The sequence below is a fragment of the Sinocyclocheilus grahami genome, unplaced genomic scaffold (genome assembly GCF_001515645.1).
Source record: "Sinocyclocheilus grahami isolate Dianchi unplaced genomic scaffold, SAMN03320097.WGS_v1.1 scaffold457.1, whole genome shotgun sequence".
Lineage (NCBI taxonomy): Eukaryota > Metazoa > Chordata > Actinopteri > Cypriniformes > Cyprinidae > Sinocyclocheilus > Sinocyclocheilus grahami.
This window is the reverse complement of record NW_015505636.1, coordinates 1120609-1145606: the sequence shown is the minus strand read 5'-3', so window position 1 is coordinate 1145606 and position 24998 is coordinate 1120609. Positions and strand designations below refer to the sequence as shown.

Sequence of the window (24998 nt, the reverse complement as noted above, 5' to 3'; positions counted from 1 at the left end):
AAGAAATGGCGAGAAAAAGGCAGTGTGTTTGGGTGAGATAGAAAAGAGAGAAAGACATTACAGCATATTAAAAGACAGTGATGAGGTTACGTAAGGAAAGAATGGAGCGGTTTCAGCAGAGTATGCCTGGCTGAAACAGTTACCCAGGCGAGGGTCCATAAGAGCGCAGTGTGGTGGTGCTATCAGCAGTGGAGTGATGCAGAATGTAGACTGACAGCTACAGATCTTCATCATCCTTTCCATGGCTCATAGCCACCCACACATTCCCAAAGCAAAAAGCCTACATCCATAGGCTTTCCACACCCTGAATACAGGGTACTGTTACACGTGATGTCACATTTCTGCTCCTCACCCTGTTTGAGAGCTAACAGCAGCGTCGGATCTGAGGGATCGCTGCAGAAGTAGCCGCTGCCCTGGGAATCCCAGAAGAGTCCTTCGGCCCACTGCAGCCAGAAGACCCTTTGCATGGCCAACAGGTCCAGCAGCCCACACACCACAAAGGCGTAGTCATCCAGGAAGCCTGCGATGTGAGATGCACTGGAGAGAACAATATAGAGAACATTAGTAGCGAAGGTCAAGATCTTCTGTTCTTACACAAATACAAACTCAATTTCTTGTTATTGCTGGGTTGACCTGCGTAATAATAATGTCAGGTTAACCTACGCTGGGTTGATCGACGTAACTCTATTGACAGCAACTATGACTTGCTGCCAATTTACCACAGAATAATTTAACTCCAAAAGAACAGAAAAGGCATTTACAGTGATACAAGTATCAATGAAAGCCTTGTAAACAAGAGATGAAGAGGGTTCACAGCAGGACATCGAAACTCATAATCTCTATGGATAACTTGTATTTACTGAAAGCTACTTTCTGTGAATGCGAGAGACTTCCGATTCATTAGCCAGTGTAGGTAAACAACTACAAGAATAACGTGCAGAAATTTTAACCAGTGCAGAAAGCAGTTAATTAGATAAATTTTGAAGCTATTATAGTTTTATAATCATGTTAAAATCAATTAAAAAGAGAAATTTTGCCTTGGCAATTAGCTGAAATAAGAAAAAAAGTTTACGTCTTATATATTTTATTTTTATTTCAGTTTTTTCAGTAATGATCATTTTATTTTAAGTAACAATTTAAGGTTTTAGTTATTTATAATAACCCTACCCTAACATCTATGGCTGTACACTAGATGAAAGTAATTGCTTTTACTTTTTTTAAACATGTATTATACAAGCAATTCTATCATACCATGTGAATTGCTTACAACACAGTAATACTTTATTGAAGATGCTTTGAAGATGTAAAGTTGCTTTGCAATGATTTGTATGGTGAAAAGAGCTGTACAAATAAACTTGACTTGACCATTTAGCGCCCAAACTCTGGAATAACCTACCTAACATTGTTCGGGAGGCAGACACACTCTTGCAGTTTAAAACTAGATTAAAGACCCATCTCTTTAACCTGGCATACACATAACACACTAATACACTTCTAATATTCAAATCCGTTAAAGGATTTTTAGGCTGCATTAATTAGGTCAACCGGAACCGGGAACACTTCTCATAACACCCGATGTACTTGCTACATTGTTAGAAGAATGGCATCTACGCTAATATTAGTCTGTTTCTCTCTTATTCCGAGGTCATCGTAGCCACCAGATCCAGTCTGTATCCAGATCACATGGTCACTGCAATCACCCGGATCTAGTACGTATTCAGACCAGATGGTGGATCAGCACCTAGAAAGGACCTCCACAGCCCTGAAAGACAGCAGAGACCAGGACAACTAGATAAGCCCCAGATACAGATCCCCTGTAAAGACCTTGTCTCAGACGACCACCGGGACAAGACCACAGGAACCAGATGAGTCCTCTGCACAATGTGACATTGCTGCAGCCTGGAATTGAACTGCTGGTTTCGTCTGGTCAGAGGAGAACTGGCCCCCTGACTGAGCCTGGTTTCTCCCAAGGTTTTTTCTCCATTCTGTCACCGATGGAGTTTTGGTTCCTTGCCGCTGTCGCCTCTGGCTTGCTTAGTTGGGGACACTTCATTTCCAGCGATATCGTTGACTTGATTGCAAATGATTGCAAAGATACTATTTAAACTGAACTGAGCTGGATGATGACATCACTGAATTCAATGGTGAGCTGTCTTTAACTGAAAAATTAGTGTTTACTATTGTCATTTTGCATTATTGACACACTATTTTCCTAATTAATGCTGTTCAGTTGCTTTGACACGATCTGTATTGTTAAAAGCGCTATATAAATAAAGGTGACTTGACTTGACTTGACTTTAAATGTTATGGTCATGTTTCCGAATTGTGACTTTATAAAAAATTACATATGGATGAATAAGATCAATAAAATGCATATAGGGTGAATTTCCATTTCATACCAAGTTAATCAATTGCAGAACAAGTAGGGATTATTGACGGCAATCTATAGAGAGATACCTTTGACCTGAAATACTATATTGCCCCAACACAGACTCAGGATGTACATTGAAATTAAAAGGTAAAAATATTAATCTCAATGAGCTTCAGTGATATTTCAATCATGACATTCTATGGTTGGATCTAAGCTTTAAGTCCTTTGAAAACCAAAGGAAGTAGTTTTTTTTCCCCCTGAAGTTCTCCTAAATTTACTTGTCTAATAAAATAAGAAAGTGGGGGCAGAGCAGTCTCTGTTTACTGAACGTAAATCTTCTTCCTTATCGAAGCACCGTGTGAACACAAAACAGCCCAATGGGGAAAAAAAACATCACACACAGGGTAAAGTTACAGCATGAATTACATGCTGTTTCAGTCTATCACAATTGCTCATGTCCACATGGTACTTTTTTCTTAGTTCAGAGAGCTTTATGTTGATTTACTGCCAGAATTGGCTGTTGCAATCCATGAAATGAAATCGGTGGGAAATGTCAGACGCAGTGGTTTTGTCTGTCGCACCACTTCTATTATTAAAAGGAAAGAAAAGAAAAACATTTCCTTACAATGAAAGTGAAAGTTCCACTTATATTGTATGGAAAAAGGGGAGTTTGGAATTACATAATTGAAGAAAAAAATATGCCATTTTTTTATTTATTGGCGATCTGTCTCTTTAATCAGTGAGTGTGACAAAAGGCAGAGTTTCAGAAGATTAAACAGTCAGTAAGTATGAAATGCTCTACCAAAATCAAGTGGTTATGAGTTGGTTAGTGGGACGCCACCTTAAGATGCAAAAGCTAAGCTCTGTGCATTGATTGAAATGCATACAAAGACATTTAGCAGGACCTTTGTGTTATAAACGCCATTTGAAATTCCTTTTGAGGTGATGTCACCATATAAGTTTGCAAAAGTCTTTGAAGTTTCAAATAAATTTGATTCAAATTGCATCAAGACACTTCAACCCTTGTCCTCAGACCCTTGAACAGAGGTAGCCAGCTGAGTGTGAGGAAACAGATAGTGACAGGTCTGAAGATAGTACAGTGTCGGGAGCAAGACGGACGAGCAGGGTCTAACGCTGGGAACTTAACCTCTATAGTTCTTAGTTCAAACAACTGACATTCCAAGAGATAAAAAAATGTCATGAGGTGCCTGTGAGAAGATTGCCCTCAACATCTGACCCCTACCATGTCATTGCCTCAAGCTGTCAGATCTAATGCACTATTCAAATGTCATGTAAAATAAGTGCCAGGCGAATGTGGATGCAAACCTGGTGACTAGGTACTAAAGATTTGTGCTTCAAAGGTTGAACCTAAGGAGGTCTATAATAGTTGGAGAAGTCTGTTGTGTCAGTGACAGTATCTCAGATGCTAGTGTAAGCACAAAATAGTCAAATATCTATTATAATATAAATAAGTCTGGGTCTAGATGGTTATGGCATCTAGCAGCAGGAGCTGAACGGTCCATGCTAACTAGACCTTTATTGGACCATGAGGTAAGTTTCTTCTCAGGTATTCTCGACCCACAGCTCGGTTTATGGGTTCAGAGAAAAATATGACTCCTGTTTCAGTTTCTTCTCAGTAAGACAACAAAACAAATCAGCCTGCCAGTCAATTTTTAATGAACAGCTCTCCCTGGATTTTTCCATTCCCTCCTTGTTGGTTCTCTGTATTCTCACCAGGTGATACAGTCTCTTCAAAGTGCAGCAAAGCCACATCCTAACTTCCACACAAACCTGTCAGGAGACCGAAGCTATAAAAAAGAGCCTATCCTCTATCTATCTCAGGAGTCAGAAGGCTTCTTGTTCCAAACGGATAGATCTACTCACAATGTAGTATGATTTTTATACAGCTGAACAAGATTTGGAACATTTGCCACATTCCTTGGAATAACAGCACAGCCACTGGATGGTTCATGAATAATTCACCTGGCACTGCATTTTTACCTGGCCCAGATACTATAGCATATTTCTTCTATTACAATAAAAGGCCCTTAATTCCATTTGAGAGCAGTGAGGGGACTGTGACGATTTGTTAACCTAATGAATAATTGATTTGTTAAATCAAATTAAAATTAGTGTGTCAGATTGGTCGAGACGCTCAGGTAACAGTCAGGTAACCTGTCTCATTCTTATCAAACATTCATGCCAGATTTCTCTCAAAATGTTTTCACTGCATGGCGCAGGGCTCTTTAAAGGATTAGTTCACCCCAAAATGAACATTTTGTCATCATTTACTCACCTTCATGTCGTTCCAAACCCACATGACTTTTTTTCTTCCGCAGAAGACAAAAGCAAAGGCTGTTTTCCATGCTCTTTTCCAAGCAATTACAATGAACAGGGTCTAAAGCTTTCAAGCTCTAAAAAGCACCATAAAAGTATAATAAAAGTGGTCCATATGACTCACACACTATATTCCAAGTCATACAATAGCTTTGAGTGATAAAAAAGGTAATATTAAGCCATTATTCATTGAAAATCTTGAACTCACCAAGGATTGCTGTCATGATATACAGCCCGCTGCTAACTCTCCCACCACCTCTACTCCGTGTGTTTCTCTGCACAGGCCCGGTGCACCCCGGACGCGATCTTCCAAGATGTCCTTCACTCCGGCGCCGGGACACCACGGACCCTGGGTGCACCCGCCACAGAAGACGCGAGCCAGGCCCCGGGCGACGACCTCTCCACCTTCGCCGCCTCCGGTCTTTGAGATCGCCACCCGGAACCGCTCCATCGTCCGGCACGTCCGTGTTACATTAGCTGAAGGTAAAGTGCACACTTACTGTTTCCCTGGTACTCGTGTTCTCGATGTTTCTGCGCAGATACCCCGCGATCCTGAAGGGCGACGAGAGCACCAGAGCGGTTGTGCTTCACGCGGGGGTCAACGACACCAAGCTGCGGCTGACGGAGACACTGAAGAGGGACTTCAGGAGCCTGATCGAGAGGGTGCACCGCACATCGACCGCGACGACGATCATCGTGTCAGGACCGCTTCCAACGTATCGACGAGGACACAAAAGGTTCAGTAGACTTTTTGCTTTAAATGAATGGTTATTGTCATGGTGTAAAGAACAGAAACTGCTCTTTGTTAATAATTGGAATCTTTTCTGGGAGCATCCTAGGCTTTTTCGCGCTGATGGCCTGCACCCCAGCAGAGTCGGAGTGGAACTCCTTTCGGACAACATCTCCAGGATGCTACGCACCATATGACTAGTAAGTCAAATCTATAAAGACTGTGTCTGTTCCCCGAATTGTGAGGTCAAAATATAAATTTAATGCAGAATCTAGAAAAAATCTGATCATAATTAAACAAGAAAAATGTAAAATAAATGAACAAAAACGATTTTTAAACATTAAGGCCGCTTCCGTAGGATCCAGAACACCTGAGAAGAGATGATGCCAACCCCTCATAGGACCTCAGATGATGCCAACCCTGAAACAACATATAGAACTACCACATTTTGCTATAAGTTTGATTGCATCATATAATAATTGATGTTAATAGTGTTCATCAGCTGATTGATTACGTCTTTAATTGATTTTTCCGTACATTTCTGCCATATGTACATGGACTGACAGTCACCAATGATAAGCTACCACTAAATATTGTAGAAACTTGATTTGCTATAAAGTTGCTTTGCAATGATTTGTATCGTGAAAAGCGCTGTACAAATAAACTTGAATTGAATTGAATGATAGAAGCAGCTGATGTCTGATTTGTGAATGAAACCTTCTTTTGTATTGAATCAATTCATTTGGTTGACATAAACAGACGATTCACTGGAAGGGAACATTGTCTGTGAATACTGTAAATTTAAGACTATTTCTATCTATTATACAGTTGCATTATACAGGTGCTTTTGCGTGCTTTATTGAAGCTTGAATGCTTCAACCCCAATTCACTTTAACTGCACGGAAGTACAGTTTTTTTTAGAATTTCTGACAAAATCGTAAACGGCTTGAGGGTGAGTAAATAATGAAATGTTCATTTTCTTAGAACTATCCCTGTGGATGGATGTGGAACATTAAAAATGAGGAACAAAGCAAGATAGTAGTTCCTCTTAAATGGATGAAATCAGGTGGCCAGAAACACAACTAACTCCCTAGTAATTCATCTTCTTGCTTGGTAAATTATTCCGTGAGGGAAATCCTCCCAGGAAATGAAAAACAAACTGATGCAGATTTTTACAGCTTCCTTATGCAAACAGACCAGAGCAGAACTACAAGAGAAGAAACATCTCATCCTACACTAAATTCAAAGTGTCAAGGCCAATCAGATGATTAAAGAGGGAGTGCTCCTGATTAAACATTATGTGATGTGACAACATGACAAAGCTATTTCTTCATTATCCCATTGCGGAACACTCAGTGAAAAATATCTGAAAACAGCCAGTTGAAATCAGTTATAAATGGTGTGTGGGTTAACTCATTAAAATGATCAGCGTGACCTGAGAAGCACACTCAGCGTTGTGGGATGACCGATGTGCTGACACAGTGTGTTAATGAGAGGTACAAATAAGAGGTTACCCCAAGAATGAGGCCAGTGAAATTGTGTGTGTCTGTGGGTGATTTCATACGTGAAAAGCTTTGTATTGTGCTGATTCTGGGTCATTTCTACATTGGCAGGATATGTGCCAAGGCAATTAAGATCTGGATGCAAGACAGAATGTGTGCTAGTTTTCTTGGCCTACTGTAAAGGCAAATACACCCTCATCATAATCAGTGTTATTTTAGTAGCATTTATATACTACTATAAAATGTATTAAGATGTCAATTAGTTTTTCAGTTTTCATATTGAATATAAGTTTCAGCTATTTTTTTATGGGCTTGTAATTTGTATTATTATTTTTATATTTCTATTTAAGTGTAATTTATTTTTATTTCAGTTTTAGTTTTACAAATTTTAGTACTTCAACTTAAACCTAATTTAGTTTAGCCAAAACAGCATTTCTAATTTTCATTGAAATTTAAGATTTGAATGGTTTTAGGTTTAATTAACATCAATGAATATGTAAAAACATCCCGAATCACCCATTCTATATTCTCCAATGGCAAATTTGCAAAATTAACATCACAATTAAAATTGCCATTTTAAATAGGCTTTTCCCTTCATAATGATGGGAAATTAGACTGAAGCTAACAAACTAGCTGTTTATAATCTGTAACTGTTCTTATATCAGCCTCTCTGCTTTTGCAGGCTAAATACATATTTTGGAAAAGCAGAAAATGTTCCTTACACTTGCTCCACCTCCATATTATTTCCACGATAACAGGAATGGAGAATCCTCTGGCCCTCTTCATCCCTCAGGTGTTCTCGAAGAAAACAAGCTGCCTGCTCAGCTCTTTCCAGCAGAGCCTTGTCGCCCAGCACGGCTCCGATACGTGCAAACCCGGACAACATCAGCCTTGACCAACCAAAGAAATGGGAGTGGACACAGATTACAAGCTTTGGAAAACCTGACCGTGTTCAATTTAGAAAACAAGTTTCTTGGAATGCTGAAGCCATTTTCTGTCTGTGGTTTCTCCAGCAAAAGTACTTGGGCAAACAACCTGCTTATGTAAAACTTTCAGGAAGAGTTCTGCCTCTCAGATAATGACCCCCCCAACAAGAGCTAAAAACATTTTGGTAAAGGTGCAATAGGTGCCAACCAAGACAGAGGAGCTTTGAAAGGAGACATTAAGACTAAGATCTAAAGTAGAATGTGTTCGGAGGGCTGGGGATCACTAACAATAGTCCTGTCAGAGCTCCATGTGCCTGTAGCCCTGACATGTCTCACGGCTATGAGAGTGGGCCTATCAGGTTTGATTAATGCGAAGGGTTACTCTGCAGGTAGCAATATCCAGTCAGTATGAATTAAGAATGTAATGGAGCGTAGCTCTGGAAGGAACAGTTTCATTAAACAATGTCTCGGGCTTTCTTTAATTAAGATATCAGCTCATTAGTCACTATTCTTCGAGCGATTTTGTCAGCCAGAGCTCCGAAAGGGCCTTGGCACCCTGCAAAGGTTTTGATATCCTTTCATTAAAGACAATGAGAGCAAAGACCACAACCCAAAGGTCCCCTCTGTGGGCTTTTAAAGGCTTGGCACCACATCTAAGTACCCCATGAAAGAACTCTAACATTTTAGTGCTGCTATTAAAGCAAACCCAGTCAGAAAGAAAACAAAACATTTACGGAGCTTGTCGAACACTGGACCTTGTTCGCAAAACGAAATCAATAAAATCATAAGGATAGGAAGGGGGTACATATAGCTTCAGGGGATGCAAGTATTGCAAATTTTCTTCATGCCTCAGTCTCTCATTGATTAATTGATGGCTGTTTCCATTTCAAAACACCCTATGAAATGCAATTAACTCTAATTAGAGTCTTTTCCTGGTTCAGTGCTCTGGGATTTCCAGTAGTATATTACTGGTTGACACATTTACTTTGTCTCCAATCAGGATGCGGGAAACTTACCATTCCAGGAAGCTAGCATTTTGGTGTCCAGGTGAGGAGGTGGGCGTGCTTTTCGCACCTCGGCCAGCTTGGCCCTGGCATCGGACAGCAGCTCGGACAGTCTGTCCACACTTATACCAAAGTGAGCAGTGGTGAGCTCCACTGAGTCTCCATGGGGGTCCTACAAAAACACCAAGTAACAAATCAGTAAATGCACATAATAAAGAAAAATCTTTAAAAAATGTTTAAAAAAAAATTGCATTATATAATCAGCTTTGCTGTATACATTAAAGGTGCAGTAGGAGATCTTGGAAAATGCTAACTTTAGCCTGATAGCACTGAAAGCGAACATCCCACCCTCCCTGCAAATCGCCGTCCAAAGCCATGCTCTCTGAGTGCATGAACGCAAACAGATCAGAGGACCAGTGACAACATTACTACAATACATCATGTGTCATTCATGTGAGAAAACTTTATAGTACAGTTAGTAACAGTACTACAATAACAGGAAGGAAGATCAGGTTGTTGATGTTTGCCTGCCATTTTCACTCTGTCTGCACAATGTACGTGAATGCGCTGATGATATATCCTGTCTGCGCGAACCGGGTGCGCAGAGGTATGCAAATACATATCTTGACAGGCAAGTAGGAAAGCTAATAAAAAATGCTCGGAATGAGCGTTTTGATTGGACGAACATTTCTTGGTCCTACGCCTTCCACAGAATATATAAATACATATAAAATCATTTAGACCACTTAAAGGGGTCATATGATGCGATTTCAATTTTTCCTTTCTCTTTGGAGTGTTACAAGCTCTTGGTGCATAAAGAAGATCTGAAAAGTTGCAAAGACTAAAGTCTCAAAACCAAAGAGATATTCTTTATAAAAGTTAAGAGTTAACCACGCCTACCTAAAACGGCTCGTTCTAACACGCCCCAACATACCTACGTCACGATCTGGGAAGGTTTGCATAACGCCGCCCAAATGTTCACGCAAAGAAAGAAGGCGTAACTTTTATTCTCGCCGTAGTATTGTTGACGCGGCAGCCATGTCCTGAAGATGCTGTGTGCTTCATTGTGAAAGCGAAACAACTTTGTTTGGTCTTCCAAAAGAGGACGATATCCACTCACACATCCGAATCACATGGACAGAAAGCGGCCACCACACAGCATGTGAGTACTAAACTAAGTTCTCATTCACACACACGTTTATGTTAAAAACACACGAGTTACAAAAACAGTCGGTTATGTCTGTGAAGGTAAACAGCTGGGAAATAAATCATAAAATAATGTTTATTTTAGATCTAAATAGTGTTATGTGCTCGTCTGTGCAGACAAAGACAGAACAGTTAGTATGTTTTGCTCAAACTTTTGCCATGGCATTAGAACTGGTACACCGTTGTCGCTTGCGAAATCAAATGACGGCGCTGTGGGTGGAGACTTACAGATTAAGGGGCGGTAAGATTATAATGAGATCCTTTTGCAACATCACCAAGGGAGCGAAATCAAACGCGCTCGTTTTCTCAGACGCTTGCAGAAAAAGGCTTACCAAAACAAAGTTACTGGGTTAATCTTTTTGCACCGGGGACCTGATTATAGCACTTAAAACCTGGAAAAGTCAGATTTTCATGATATGTCACCTTTAACATAATGATTGCTATCGGGATGTGCAGAGACTTACAACCAGCATAACAAAAGAATTTTCTGCTATTGCACCTTTAAATGCTAACTTGTTTTTGAGAAATAGGACAAAATATGTCAAACAAAACATGCTATTGGTTTTAACTGAATTCCATTCATTCTACTAGAACGTACTTTTTTATATTAGTGAAGTAAGTATCAGTGAAGTACCAACCTACTAGACAAAACTGCGAATTGGAAATTAAACGGAATTTGTGTTATGATTTGTGAAACATTATTATTATTATTATTGACCTGTTGTTCATTTGACAATTAAAGATATTTGCAAAACTTTTCTTTTGTAATAGTATAATTACAATAATTATTTTAGGAGCTGAACTCTAAATTTGCACAAAAAAAATTATAACTATTTGACACATTAATTTATTTTTGTATATATATTTTTAAATTACAGCAAGGGAAAAACAAAACATTTTGTAAGGGAATAGAATAAACAGGTAGCTACACATAACGATAATTTTATATGCATGATTAGAAAATGAATCCAAATGAATTATTTGATAAATAAAAAAAAATTATTTGTTGTAGCCAAGAATCTTACTATTGCTTTCATAAAACCTCAAATTCCCAAACCTGAGCGGGGTCCACATTGCCTTGCTCTTTCACACCATAATGATGCATGAAGATATCCGCCTATGTTGTGCCTCCTGCGGCGCCTTCCACGATGTCAGGAAGCAGCGCTCTGATCTCTCCTGCTGTCCACACACAAAACACTCCCTCTCTCTTCTCAGTGGATTCCACTGTAGGAAAGGAATCTGCATCCTCAGCGTTATAGAAGCCGCCAGACTGCAGAGGGCAGCACAATGCTCATAATCAAATGTGGTGTATTTATTTTTTGCCACTTGTAGGCTGCTTTCGAAGGTACATTGCGGTTTCTTGAGGGGATCATTACTTCTTGGCCACAAGTTATCTTGTTAAACCATGTTACTTTACGTATCTTCAGCACACAGTGAACCTCTGGTTGTTATTTACAGAATAATAAGAAGGGGATGATTTATAGTACAGTGAGAATGTGAAGTTTTCAGCTATATTTTGTATGCTTTTTGTGGGGAACAACCAAAATATGATAGATAAATAAGGTTCAAGGGAAGCATTGTTGGAACCTAAATACTCCATAAATTTGAGGGGGTTTTAATTGTGTGTCATCAAACTATTCATCATCACAAGATGGCTGGCACCCTGAGCTGGATAGTGGAGGAGGGTTGACCTCAAAAAGGGCTCTGACCTGAGCGAATTTTCAGTGCTTTTGTGGGTTGGTGCTGATTCAGCATGACTGATGCCAAATATGGGATCTAATGAGGGAGAAGAAGACTCACCTTGTCACTTAGGTCTCTGGAGACGTAAAGCAACACGTCACGAGGCACATCTGCAAATAGGCGTTCCCCAGACACCTGCAGCGATCAACAGCCATAATAACACCACACCCAGTCAAGCCAATGCCATATATATAACTAGAACATTTTAGTTGATTGTTATACAAATCTTAAAATCATCTTAAAAGAACAGTTCACACAAAACTGAAAACATGCTGAAAATTTACTCTCAGGCCATCCAAGACGAAGATGAGTTTGTTTCTTTATTAGAACAGATTTGGAGAAAAAAAAAATCACATTAGCTCACTAGCTAACTCACCAATGGATCCTCTGCAGTGAATGGGTGCCGTATAAATGAGAGTTCAAACACCTCATCACAATTATCCACAAGTACAAAAAAGTTAATCCACTGTTGTCCTCTCACATCAAAATCCATCCACATATTTGTCTAGAACTGTTGTGGACTTGATCAGTGCTCATTTCTTGCTATATTTGCTATATTTTTTGATAAAGAAACAAACTCATCAACATCTTGGATGCCCGAGGGTGAGGAAATTTTCTTTTTTTGGGTAAACTATTTCTTTAACTTTAGCTTTTTATAGATAACCACAGAATAAGCAACATATAACAACAATAAAGTCCTTATTCTGTCTACAAAGTCCAGAAATACAGAACAGTGTTTCATTATTACTTTCTGGACATAAGCATTTATCAAGAGAGATAAGAAGCACAGAAAATATATCTTATTAAACATATTAAACATACATACATCCCCACATACATATTCCCACCTGGTAAGCAGTGATATAGGCCACAGCAAGCTGGCCTTGGTTATATAACATCTTTTCAAAGTGAGGAACATGCCAGGAGTAGTCTGTGGAGTATCTGTGAAAGCCCTGAAAGAAAGAAAATTATTCTGTTTGGTTATGTAATTAAAAGGAAAGAACTGATATATTCGACACAGGTTCTGAATACACAGTTTTTGCATGTCACCTGTGCCACATGGTCATGAATGCCCCCCAGTGCCATCATTCGGAGAGTGTGAAGGGCCATTTGCAGCGCTTCTGCTCCCTCAGTGCTGGCACGATTTATTGCCCAAAATGACATCAGGAACATCAGGTTCACTGGAGAAAAGAAAAACACAAGTCCATTCTACATTATTAATGCAGATGCATATTTGACAGGTAATTAACTCACAAGACAGGTGGTCAACAGGATATTGTGTTTACTCTCTTTGTGACTCTGTTCTAATAACAAATGATTGACAGACTATAAATACTGTACAAGTTTTAGTGATAAATCTTTTCAGTTCATCCCAGTGTTTTGTTTACCTGGTGAAGGGAACTTGGGAGCCTCTCGAAAGCCTCCATATTCTTCCTCATATGAACGAGCCAGCTGCTGGTAACATCTGTTGGCAACATCTGGGCCGGATGGAAGAGTTTCTCCAGGGCTGGCAGAGATTTCTGTCCCCTTCCTGAGGGCTTCCAGTACTCTCTCTCCACTAGACTCCAGGGTTTCTCTGTTGCTCTGCCACTAAAACACACAGTATGAAGGTACTCAGACATTAGAGCACCACAGTACATGGTTTTCAAACTTTGGATGCCATTGTCAATATAAAGGAAGCTATTTATTTTAATGTATAAAGACCCATTTATACTGTGAAATAATATTATACATACAGTAGTATTCAAAGATTTTTGAAGGAAAGTTATGCTTGTGCTCAACAATTATTGCTCACTAGGGGGCCTTAGTATACAGGGTAGGGTTGCACCAGCCATTCGTATGTTCTTACTTAAATTAGAACATTAAGTCCACACTAGAGGCTTAGTAACTACTAGCTAATTTGTAACTAAATCTATACATTATTTGGTTGCACCAGTTGTTCGTAAGGCAGGATGTAGCAAGTAGTTCGCCTTGCATAGTATACAGGGATTTAGGTAATATTGGAAAACAGGAAAAGCAGAAATATTGTTAAACCTTCTTACAACTTACAATAACTTTGTACAATAACTATACATTCTGTTTTAATATATTTTAAAATTTAAGTTAAGTTAGTGTCACATGATCATTCAGAAATCATTCTAATAAGATGATTTGCTCATGAAATTTATTTTCCAGGATCCTTTGATGAATAAAAAGTTCAAAAGAACAGCATTTATCAGCAACAATGTAAAAGTCTTTACTGTCACTTTTGATCAAGTCAATGCATCCTTGCTGAATACTTAATTAAGTATTACTTTACTTTTTAAAAACTTTGAACAATACTTGTTCAAACAATACATATTAAATATTATCTGAAAAACGTTTACTTTATTCATTTGATCTCTTTAAGACTACTGTTAGATTTATAAACTTAAAAGAAATACACAAAACTAGACAGTTAATAGAATAATTGTTATAATGTCCAATTTGTTAAATGCTAACTTATTTTTTCATTCTTCTTTTTCTTCTTCTTCTTCTTATTATTATTATTAGGGGTTCAAGCACGCAGTGCTGAAACCCTATTGTAATTGTTAGGATTTTTATTTTTATTATTATTATTCTTCTGCCCTAAAACTGATCGTGCAGACTAACCTGTAAGGCCTAGAAACTTGAAACTTGGCCAAATGATAGAGCTCAATTTGGGGAGAACCTATCAAAGTCTCACCCCAATCGGCCAATAGGGGGCGCTACAGCGATCAAAAGCGCGTAAGTACTAATAACGCCTAAACCGCTTGTCATATACTCAAAAATGTAAAATTTTTGGAATCCTTCGGTCAAGCAAATTAAAAACGGTCACTCTGCTTTTTGGTCTAGGACGTATCGTTTTTCCACAAATTTGACGTATGTCCAAAACCTACTTTTGCGAACTAGTCCTAGGTTTTTTTGCCCGATCGGAACCAAACCAATGCAGAAATATTCTCGGGACAGTGAATATCAGAATCTGAATCTGAATCAGAGAGAGCTTTATTGCCAAGTATGTTTGCACATACAAGGAATGTGTTTAAAACAGAGTCCGGGTGTTGTTGTTCTGTCTCTGTGATCAGATCAGCGAGTTTCTGTAAAGCTGAGCTCACGTGTGCTTGTGGAGGAATGTAAATACTCACAAGAATGAACGAGTGAAACTCCCGCGGCGAATAGAACGGCTTACAGTTAATGAAAAGCGCTTCTAGATCAGAACAACACATCTTCTTTAACGCTGTAACATCTGTACACCACCTTTCGTTGATGTAAAAACATGTCCCGCTGCCGCGCGCTTTCCCCATTGATTCTGCGTCGCGATCTGCTCTAAACAGCTGAAAGCCCAGGAGACTCAACGCGCTGTCCGGAATGGCGTCATTCAGCCAGGTTTCCGTGAAACACAGAGCAGCAGAGTGTGAAAATCCTTATTTGTCCGGGAGAGCAGAAGAAGTTTGTCCGTTTTGTTGGGTAGAGAATGGAGATTCGCCAGATGGATGCTCGGCAACGGCGTTCTGAATCTGCGTTTCCTGAGCTTCACGAGCACGCCGGCTCTCTTCCCCTATCTGCGCGTGAAAAAACATGGCCGCCATTGGCCAAACTCTTTTAAGCACCTATTTGACAGGGTTAACGGAGGTCAATCGGAACGAAACTCGGTGGGCATGTTCGACACATGGCCCTAAAGATCTCTAAGAATTTTGAAATAATTCGGCCACTGGGGCGCGAAATTGCATTTTTCAAGTGCGTAAAAGATTGTATATTGCGCGATTTTTCACACATCAACACAATATGCATATCATTTGATAGATCTTCTCATATCGAGTAACTTTTCCTCTAGAACCCTTGCTATCAATAAAAATGTTCATTAAATATTCTCAATTACGTTAAAAACTTTGCGAACTAGTCCTAGGTTTTTTGCTTAATCTTGATCAAACCACTGCAGCACAATTCTCTGGACTCTCTAGATCCATAATTATCAAAAAAAAATTGAATTTCGTCCTTCGCTTACTTTTAACGGTGTCATTTAGAGAAGGGGCGTGGCCAAATATACCCAAATGCCAATAAAACCTAAACAAAAACTCAAAACTTTACGAAACTCAGTGAAAACATGTGTCCGATGACTCTTAACAAGCAAGCAAGTTTCATGAATATCAGACCATAGATGGCGCTATAACAGTAAAAAAAGTCTCCACAAACACAATATTTCAATTATAACAGAATTAAATTGTACACAAAAAGTTCATATATTCACACATACACTAAATCTTGAAATCATAAGATAGACCTTCGCATGCTGAACAACTTTGCCTCTTGGACCAATGTTGTCAATAAAACTCTTAATTAAATATTCAAGATTATTTAAAAAAGCTACTTTTGCAAACTAGTCCAAGGTTATTCGCCCAATCAGAACCAAACCAGTGCAGAAATACTCTATGGACAGTGTTTATGAATAATTATTTTAAAAAAGTTTGAACTTTCAACTCACGGTTGCAAAGGGGCTCCAAAACGTTCGAAAGAGACGGGGCCAATTTGACTACAATGGCTATAACTCTTGAACGGAATGAGATATCTTCACCACACTCGGTACACATGTGTAGGAACTCAATCTTTGGTAAAATCAAAAAAATTGCGCAGCTCTGCCACTTGGTGGCGCTATAAGATGAAAGAAACATAAAAACAGCTATAACTACGCAACCGTTGGTCCGATCGACTTGAGAATTGGTATGCAGTGTCTTTGTTCAGTGTGCCATAAGGGTCTATGAGGACATTTGGGTATCGCAAAAAACATGGCCGCCATTGGCCAAACAAATTTAAGCACCTATTTGACAGGGTTAACGGAGGTCGATCGGGAAAAAAAAACTCGGTGGGCATGTTCAACTCAGGACCCTAAAGGTCTGTAAGAATTTTGAAAGAAATTGGCCACAGGGGGGGGAACTTGCGTTTTTCAAGTGCATAAACAATTGTATATTGCACGATTTTCCACACATCAACACAATATGCATATCATTTGATTGAAATCCTCATAATGAGAAACTTTTCCTCAAGAACCGTTGCTGTCAATCAAATCATTCATTAAACATTAAAAAATATATTAAAAACCTACTTTTTTGCGAACTAGTGCTAGGTTTTTCGCTCAATTTCGATCAAGCCACTGCAGTAATATTCTCTGGATTTTCTAGATCAATAATTATCAAAAAAAAGTTGAATTTTGTTCTTTGGTTAACTTTAACGGGGTCATTTAGAAAAGGTTGTTGTCAAACATACCCCAAAACCTATAAAACCTAAACGAAAACTGCAAACTTTACGAAACTTGGTGAAAACATGTGTCGGATGACTCTTAACAAGCATGCAAACTTTCATGGAGATCGAATTGTAGGTAGCGCTATAACAGTTGAAAAGGCTTCAAAAATACAATATTTGTATAGAAAATTACCTCAAATTATAGAACATGTACATATATTCACAAAAACACTAGATCTTCATTTCATATGATAGATCTCCTCATTTTGAACAACTTTGCCTCTAGGACCAATGCTGTCAATCAAACTGGTCATTAAATATTCAAGATTATTTAAAAAACATACTTTTGCAAACTAGTCTTAGGTTTTTCGATCAATCTCGATCAAACCACTGCAGTAATATTCTCTGGACTCTCTAGATCAATAATTATCAAAAAAAATGTTTAATTTTGTCCTTTGGTTAGCTATAATGGGGTAATTTTAAGCCTATAAAACCTTTAATTTTAAGCCTATAAAACCTAAACAAAAACTCAAAACTTTATGAAACTTGGTGATAACGTGTCTCAGAAGACACTTAGCAAGCATGCAACGTTTCATAGAGATTGGACCATAGGTGGCGCTATAACAGTTAAAACGGTCTCAAAAACACAGTATTTCTGTAATAAATGACCTCAAATTGTATAACATGTTCATATATTCACACAAACACTAGATCTTCATATCATATGATAGATCTCCGCATTCTGAACAACTTTGCCTCTGGGACTAATGCTGTCAATCAAATCTTTCATTAAATATGTTAAAAATCTACTTTTGCAAACTAGTCCTAGGTTTGTCGCTCAATCTCGATCAAACCACTGCAGTAATATTATCTGGACTATCTAGAACAATAATTATTAAAAAAAATATGAATTTTGTCCTTCAGTTACCTATAAGGGGGTCATTATAAAAGGGGCGTGGTCAAATATACCTCAAAGCCTATAAAACCTAAACAAAAACTCTAAACATTTTGAAACGCGGTGAAAACATGTGTCAGATGACTCTTAACAAGCATGCAAAATTTCGTGGAGATCGGACCATAGGTGGCACAATAACAGTTAAAAAGGCTTCAAAAACACAAGATTTCAATGGTAAATGGCCTCAAATTGCTAAAAAAAAATGTGCATATATTTACACGAACACTAGATCTTCAGATCATATGATAGATCTCCTCATTCTGAAGAACTTTACCTCTAGGACCAATGTTGTCAATCAAACTGTTCATTAAATATTTGAGATTATTTTAAAAACCTACTTTTGTGAACTACTCAGTTTTTTACTCAAAATCAATCAAATAAGTGCAGTAATATTCTCTTGACTCTCTAGGTCAATAATTATCAAAACAAACTTTGAACATTTGCATTTGGACAACTATAAATCGGTAATTTTTTTAATATGTTCTTTACATTGTGTACCCAAAGGCCTAAAATCCTGAAAGAAAGCCCACAGTGTCTCTCAAAACTGTGTAAAATGATGCATAATTTCCTTTTAAACAAGCATGCAAAATTGAAGAGAGATTGTGCAAAAAATAACATTATAATAGTTATAAAGGTTAAACACAGTGTTGTATGAGGAATTGCATTTATAACCACTAGATGGTAATGGAAGACCACTAATGGAATTAAACACATTGGCATTAAAATGCACTTAAACAGTACTATTCATAGGTTTGATGAATTCATGCTTAGACAGTATAAAATCACTATTATAACATTTAAAATCACATTTAGTCATAGTTAACCATTATGTTCATACAGACATATTAGTTTTTACAATTATGCCAGATTATGATTACAGTGAAACCTGAAAATGACTTGCAATAAGTATTGTGTCACCTATCATTTATGTCAAATATCTATATCTGCAACAAAATCTGTGTGATTTTATGTCTGTGTCTGTCTGTGTGTGTGTGTGTGTGTGTGTGTGTGTGTGTGTGTGTGTGTGCGCACGCAAGTATGCTTATTAAGTATTAATATAGTAGTTTAACCATTTCATTTCTGTGTGTGTATGTGTCTGTGAGCCTATTCTCCATTTTGGATGTGTTTTACTGTCAGCCATACATCCAGGTTGGCCTAGACCCTAAAAGCATACCACCTTCAAGGCCTTAAAGTGCTTGAACCCCGGTAATTGCTGCTTGCAGCTATATTTATTATTAGTAGTAGTATTATTATACTTTTCCACAGACACGTTAGCACCCTCTTGTGGCTAACTGACCTCAGTTTGAAAACCCCTGCACTAACTGATTGCCACTGCTCACTAGGGGGGGGGCTTAGTATACAGAGATGTAGGGGAAAAAATAAATAAACACATAGGACATCAAAATAATCAATATATAATAGACACATATTATATAAATAAAAATAATAATATAAAATAACAAATATAAGAAACTTAAATCTTGGCTCCTATTTGTTCTATAATACAGTTTTCAGTCCAGGTCTTCTTCCACTGTCTCTGGGAGGGAAGTAAGTGCCACCTATGAATGGCCTGAGATCTGGTGTGAGCCACACGCTCATTGGCCAGCCACCACCGCTGCTGGTTGCCTGGGAAGAAAGCAATCACCCTATTTTAATTATACATTACACTTTGTAAGTTATGGCGTTGACAACACATGAATTCTACTGGTCCAAACCTGCAAAAATGTCATGTAAACTTTGTCCACATCAGGCCTCTCCTCTCTGTCCACCTTTATAAAGACAAAGTTCTCACTGAGGATTTTTCCAATTTCCTCATCTTCAAACGATTCCCTCTTCATCACGTGACACCAGTGACAGGTGGAATAACCCACTGTAAGCGATAATAAACAGTAAAGACTGTAATATTTAGGCTTGTGCGTTAAACAACACTAAAAAAACATGCATCCAACATGTATTCTTTCAAGTTACCTGAAAGAAAAATGGGCATGTCTTCACTCTTCGCTTAATCAAAGGCTTCTTGTCCCCAAGGATACCTGGAAAGAACAAAACTTTCAAAAAAATACTTTGTAAAATATATCAGACATGATCAAAACTTGGTTTGCATTTACGTCAACACAAAATATAGTATAAAATATTGACCATTTGTATGAGAGAAAGTGATGACAAATATTTGACAAGACATCACAGTATAATTTATTTGTAATTAAATGTAGTGTAATTCTATTTATATTATTTAAAATTAGATTTCCATGCATTGTTTAGTTTTTTTTAAGAGAAAATGCACTAATACAGGGAAGTTACAATACACTAATACAGGGGAAATACAGGAAAGTTATATTAGGAATTGCAAGTTTTAAAAAGCATTCACGGGGTGCTTATTGTTGACAGTTTCTCCAAAAATGTATAATCTAAATTGACTTTGTGTTTACAGTAAGCCTAAAGATCTCAGAGCCCCTTACCAGTCCACATGGTTATGTGCATGTTGTAATAGATAGGAAGACTTTCTTTACTCAGGCGATTGGTGTGTTTTGGGGTCTTTAATGTGTCCGGTCCATCACTCCCAGATGCCATGCTGAAGAAAACCGCTCCAGAAGACCTAAAACAATCATAGGACATATCTGTGGTGAATTAAATTGATATTGAAAATGCTTTAACTGAGTGCCACTGCTCATAGGGAACCTTAGTAAACAGAGGCCGGAAAATGCTAAAAAAAAAATGGTTTAGGGAACTTTTCAGGTGGCTGTCCAGCTAAAGTTGCGTTCAAGTCCTCCTGGGACGTTCGTACTTACGAGTTGACAAGTCGTAATAACGATGTCAGGTGCGTTTAAGTGAATTTTTTTTCCATAAAATTCAACGATTTTTTTTAACTTTACATCTACAAAATGATGAATAAAGAACGTGTGTCATTGTGTTTGTGCTTTTTTCTGTTTTTATTCAATTTATGAAGGTGATGTAATCATTATATGTTCTTTGGTAATTATACAATAATATAATATTTTGTATATGTAACATATAGTTTTATTTTACATTACAAAAAAATGTATAATTTTATTAATTTCAACAAATTTACCATCAATACAGATCAAAATCACTGTTTTCTCCTTGTTGCACACCCAGACTTTTAAACTTCAACAATGAAAATACAGTTTAAAAATATGACTTATCTGGTAACTATTAATGTACCTGAATTAAGCAGTAGTAAAATAATTAAGATACATAATAGTATTTAATGTGAGACCACTATCAATATTACTTTTTATACAAAATATAGCTGTCGCACAGTATTAGTGTCATTTCCACCACAACACTGTAATGTCCCTTTAAAAAGTTTGTGTGAAAGATTGTTTAGGTGGTTTCTATGGAAATGTTCAGTGACATCAGAGCACATGTTGGAAATGGAGGGAATTTAAATTTTCATCAACAACAAATGAAGAAAAATCAAGGTAAATATTGCTTGATCAGTTAATATATTTATTCTATGTCATTTCCAAACATGCTGTACATTCAAGGGTGTTTTTAAAAAGCTAAACATTTTAAGTTAAATAAGAGTATTTTGCATACATGAAATGCTAAGTATTAATTCAAAGCTAATCAGTGAAGCTATCTTCCATTTTTTCACAAAAAACTACCGAAATGTCATTTCCACCACACTGCCCTCTGTGGTAGAAATGACATTTATGGTTACAAAGTACAATTGATATGGATTGCAAGAGTAGATTTATGTAATACTTTTTATATTATAATATATTACAATACTTTTTATATTTATATTATGATATTATTTTTATTTCTAAATTATATTACTTTTATATTAATTGATTTCATTTTTATCTATTTTTAAGATGCCACCTAAGACAACAAAAGAAAGGTCACAGGCCTATGGGGACAAAATAAAAGCTGGCCCTATAAAATATGAAAAGAGACTTAAAGGAGACAGGGAGAGATACCTGAGGAAAAAAGAAAAAAGAAAAAGGAGTAGTAAAAGCATAATCTGGTACCAAACCAAGAATATCATAGGCCTTATCCCTGAGCCTGTACCAGTGACCAAACGTCACAAGGAAATTATTGTGTCTGTTTGGAAAGAAATCTGTGAAACACTTAATTAGATTTGGCCTTGACTCACACCACACACGCACGCGTGCGCGCGAGCAAACGCTCTCTCTCTCACACACATGCAAACTAAATTTTCCACATTCCACATCTCTGTTTAAATGATACAGTTTCAGGTGTTCTTTACAGTTACTCTTTACAGAAGATGGGTGTTCATTTAAGATATTTAAAAAGTTCTCATCACACATTAAAAATGTATCCACAATTTATGAGATCATGCTCTACTTAATATAAAAATTCAAGGTATTTATTTTCTAATAAGCTCTTACCCAAACCAATATTACATTTCATAGTGTGACAGGTGTACAGTTCAGCATTTGGTCCTTAGGGCAGTTAATGTATCTAATTGACAAATGTATAATTATTGTACATTGTGGAAAAACTTGTAAAACTAGTTACAAAAATGATCTTAGACAATTCTTGAGTGGCATAAGTTTGATCTATTTTTAAATAACAGCTGTATATTGAGATGTGGTGGAAATTACATTTGTTCATTGCAGGTTGGAAAAAATGTAAAATATTAACAATTCCTCTTGTAATCTAAGTTTGTTCTCTTACAGACCTTAAAACTAGACAAATTATTTAAACTTATGAGACTGTGTTACGTGACTTTTGAACAAGTTTTTTTTATTCAACTTCACAAGGATAAAAGTGCCCCTAGTCTTTGGATGCGTCCATTGCATCCGACACGTTCCCTTTCATGGGAACTTTGAACTGCGTCCTCTTGGGGTCGCTATGGGGAACGCCTCGTCGTGACCCGTGTCTGAAGCATACATTGAAAAAACACCAACTCGTTGGCCGGCGACAGCCATGACGTCACTACCGGTGCGACTATAGTATAAATACACATCATTCTCTTCTTCGTCTTCATTGACTGCTCTGTTTGAAGCATGCATTTCCAAGGAAAAAGTAAGAGCTATCTCTATTTATTATGGTGAGCACTAGCAGAGCATTTAGAAGGTGTGTGCATCCTTGTCATCGCTATTTGACACCAGATGACACACACGATCTATGTGTTGTTTGTTTGGGCGAAGAGCATGCACGCGATGTCCTCGAGGGGGCAATCTGCGTGCATTGCGATTTTTTTCCAATGAAAAAGCTCCGTTCTCGTTTATCTCTCTTTTCAAGTAAAGAGGGACAGCCATCTGCTTCCCGCGGTTCAGGACCCGCCGCTGCTGAGGCACGGAGGAGAATGCTACTCTCCGTGCTACTAAGCAGGCTGTCTCTGCCATGGGCAGATCCATGGCGGCGATGGTAGTAACGGAGAGGCAGCTGTGGGTAATCCTGGCAGACATCGGGAAGAAAGAAAGGGGTTTTCTTCTCGATACCCCGGTTTCGCCCTCTGAACTTTTTGGTACATCCATTGAGACGGTCGTCGAAAAGTTCAGGGAGGCGAAGGCGCGCTCTCACGTTAATTCATTGTCATTTCCACAACACCCTGTCATTTCCATCACCACACACATTTTTAAGAAATATTTAAAAAGTTCTCATCACACATTAAAAATGTATCCACAATTTATGAGATCATGCTCTACTTAATATAAAAATTCAAGGTATTTATTTTCTAATAAGCTCTTACCCAAACCAATATTACATTTCATAGTGTGACAGGTGTACAGTTCAGCATTTGGTCCTTAGGGCAGTTAATGTATCTAATTGACAAATGTATAATTATTGTACATTGTGGAAAAACTTGTAAAACTAGTTACAAAAATGATCTTAGACAATTCTTGAGTGGCATAAGTTTGATCTATTTTTAAATAACAGCTGTATATTGAGATGTGGTGGAAATTACATTTGTTCATTGCAGGTTGGAAAAAATGTAAAATATTAACAATTTCTCTTGTAATCTAAGTTTGTTCTCTTACAGACCTTAAAACTAGACAAATTATTTAAACTTATGAGACTGTGTTACGTGACTTTTGAACAAGTTTTTTTTATTCAACTTCACAAGGATAAAAGTGCCCCTAGTCTTTGGATGCGTCCATTGCATCCGACACGTTCCCTTTCATGGGAACTTTGAACTGCGTCCTCTTGGGGTCGCTATGGGGAACGCCTCGTCGTGACCCGTGTCTGAAGCATACATTGAAAAAACACCAACTCGTTGGCCGGCGACAGCCATGACGTCACTACCGGTGCGACTATAGTATAAATACACATCATTCTCTTCTTCGTCTTCATTGACTGCTCTGTTTGAAGCATGCATTTCCAAGGAAAAAGTAAGAGCTATCTCTATTTATTATGGTGAGCACTAGCAGAGCATTTAGAAGGTGTGTGCATCCTTGTCATCGCTATTTGACACCAGATGACACACACGATCTATGTGTTGTTTGTTTGGGCGAAGAGCATGCACGCGATGTCCTCGAGGGGGCAATCTGCGTGCATTGCGATTTTTTTCCAATGAAAAAGCTCCGTTCTCGTTTATCTCTCTTTTCAAGTAAAGAGGGACAGCCATCTGCTTCCCGCGGTTCAGGACCCGCCGCTGCTGAGGCACGGAGGAGAATGCTACTCTCCGTGCTACTAAGCAGGCTGTCTCTGCCATGGGCAGATCCATGGCGGCGATGGTAGTAACGGAGAGGCAGCTGTGGGTAATCCTGGCAGACATCGGGAAGAAAGAAAGGGGTTTTCTTCTCGATACCCCGGTTTCGCCCTCTGAACTTTTTGGTACATCCATTGAGACGGTCGTCGAAAAGTTCAGGGAGGCGAAGGCGCGCTCAGCGGCCTTCAAAACCTTCATTCCACGAAGGTCTGAGCCCGAACAGCCCAGGGGTCCTGGCCCGTCTCGATTTGAGGATCAGAGACGAGCACAGAAGGCTAGTGTCGCGACTCCTGGCCTGCGGGTAGGGGTAGGAAGTATCGTGGGTCAAAGGGAGGTAGGCAAG

The 24998-nt window shown here is 38.2% G+C and overlaps 1 pseudogene; it reads right to left on the bottom strand.

The window, feature by feature from the left end:
* LOC107552732 (spermatogenesis-associated protein 20-like) overlaps window positions 1-24998 on the bottom strand; it is a 78483-nt pseudogene that overhangs the window by 51960 nt on the left and 1525 nt on the right.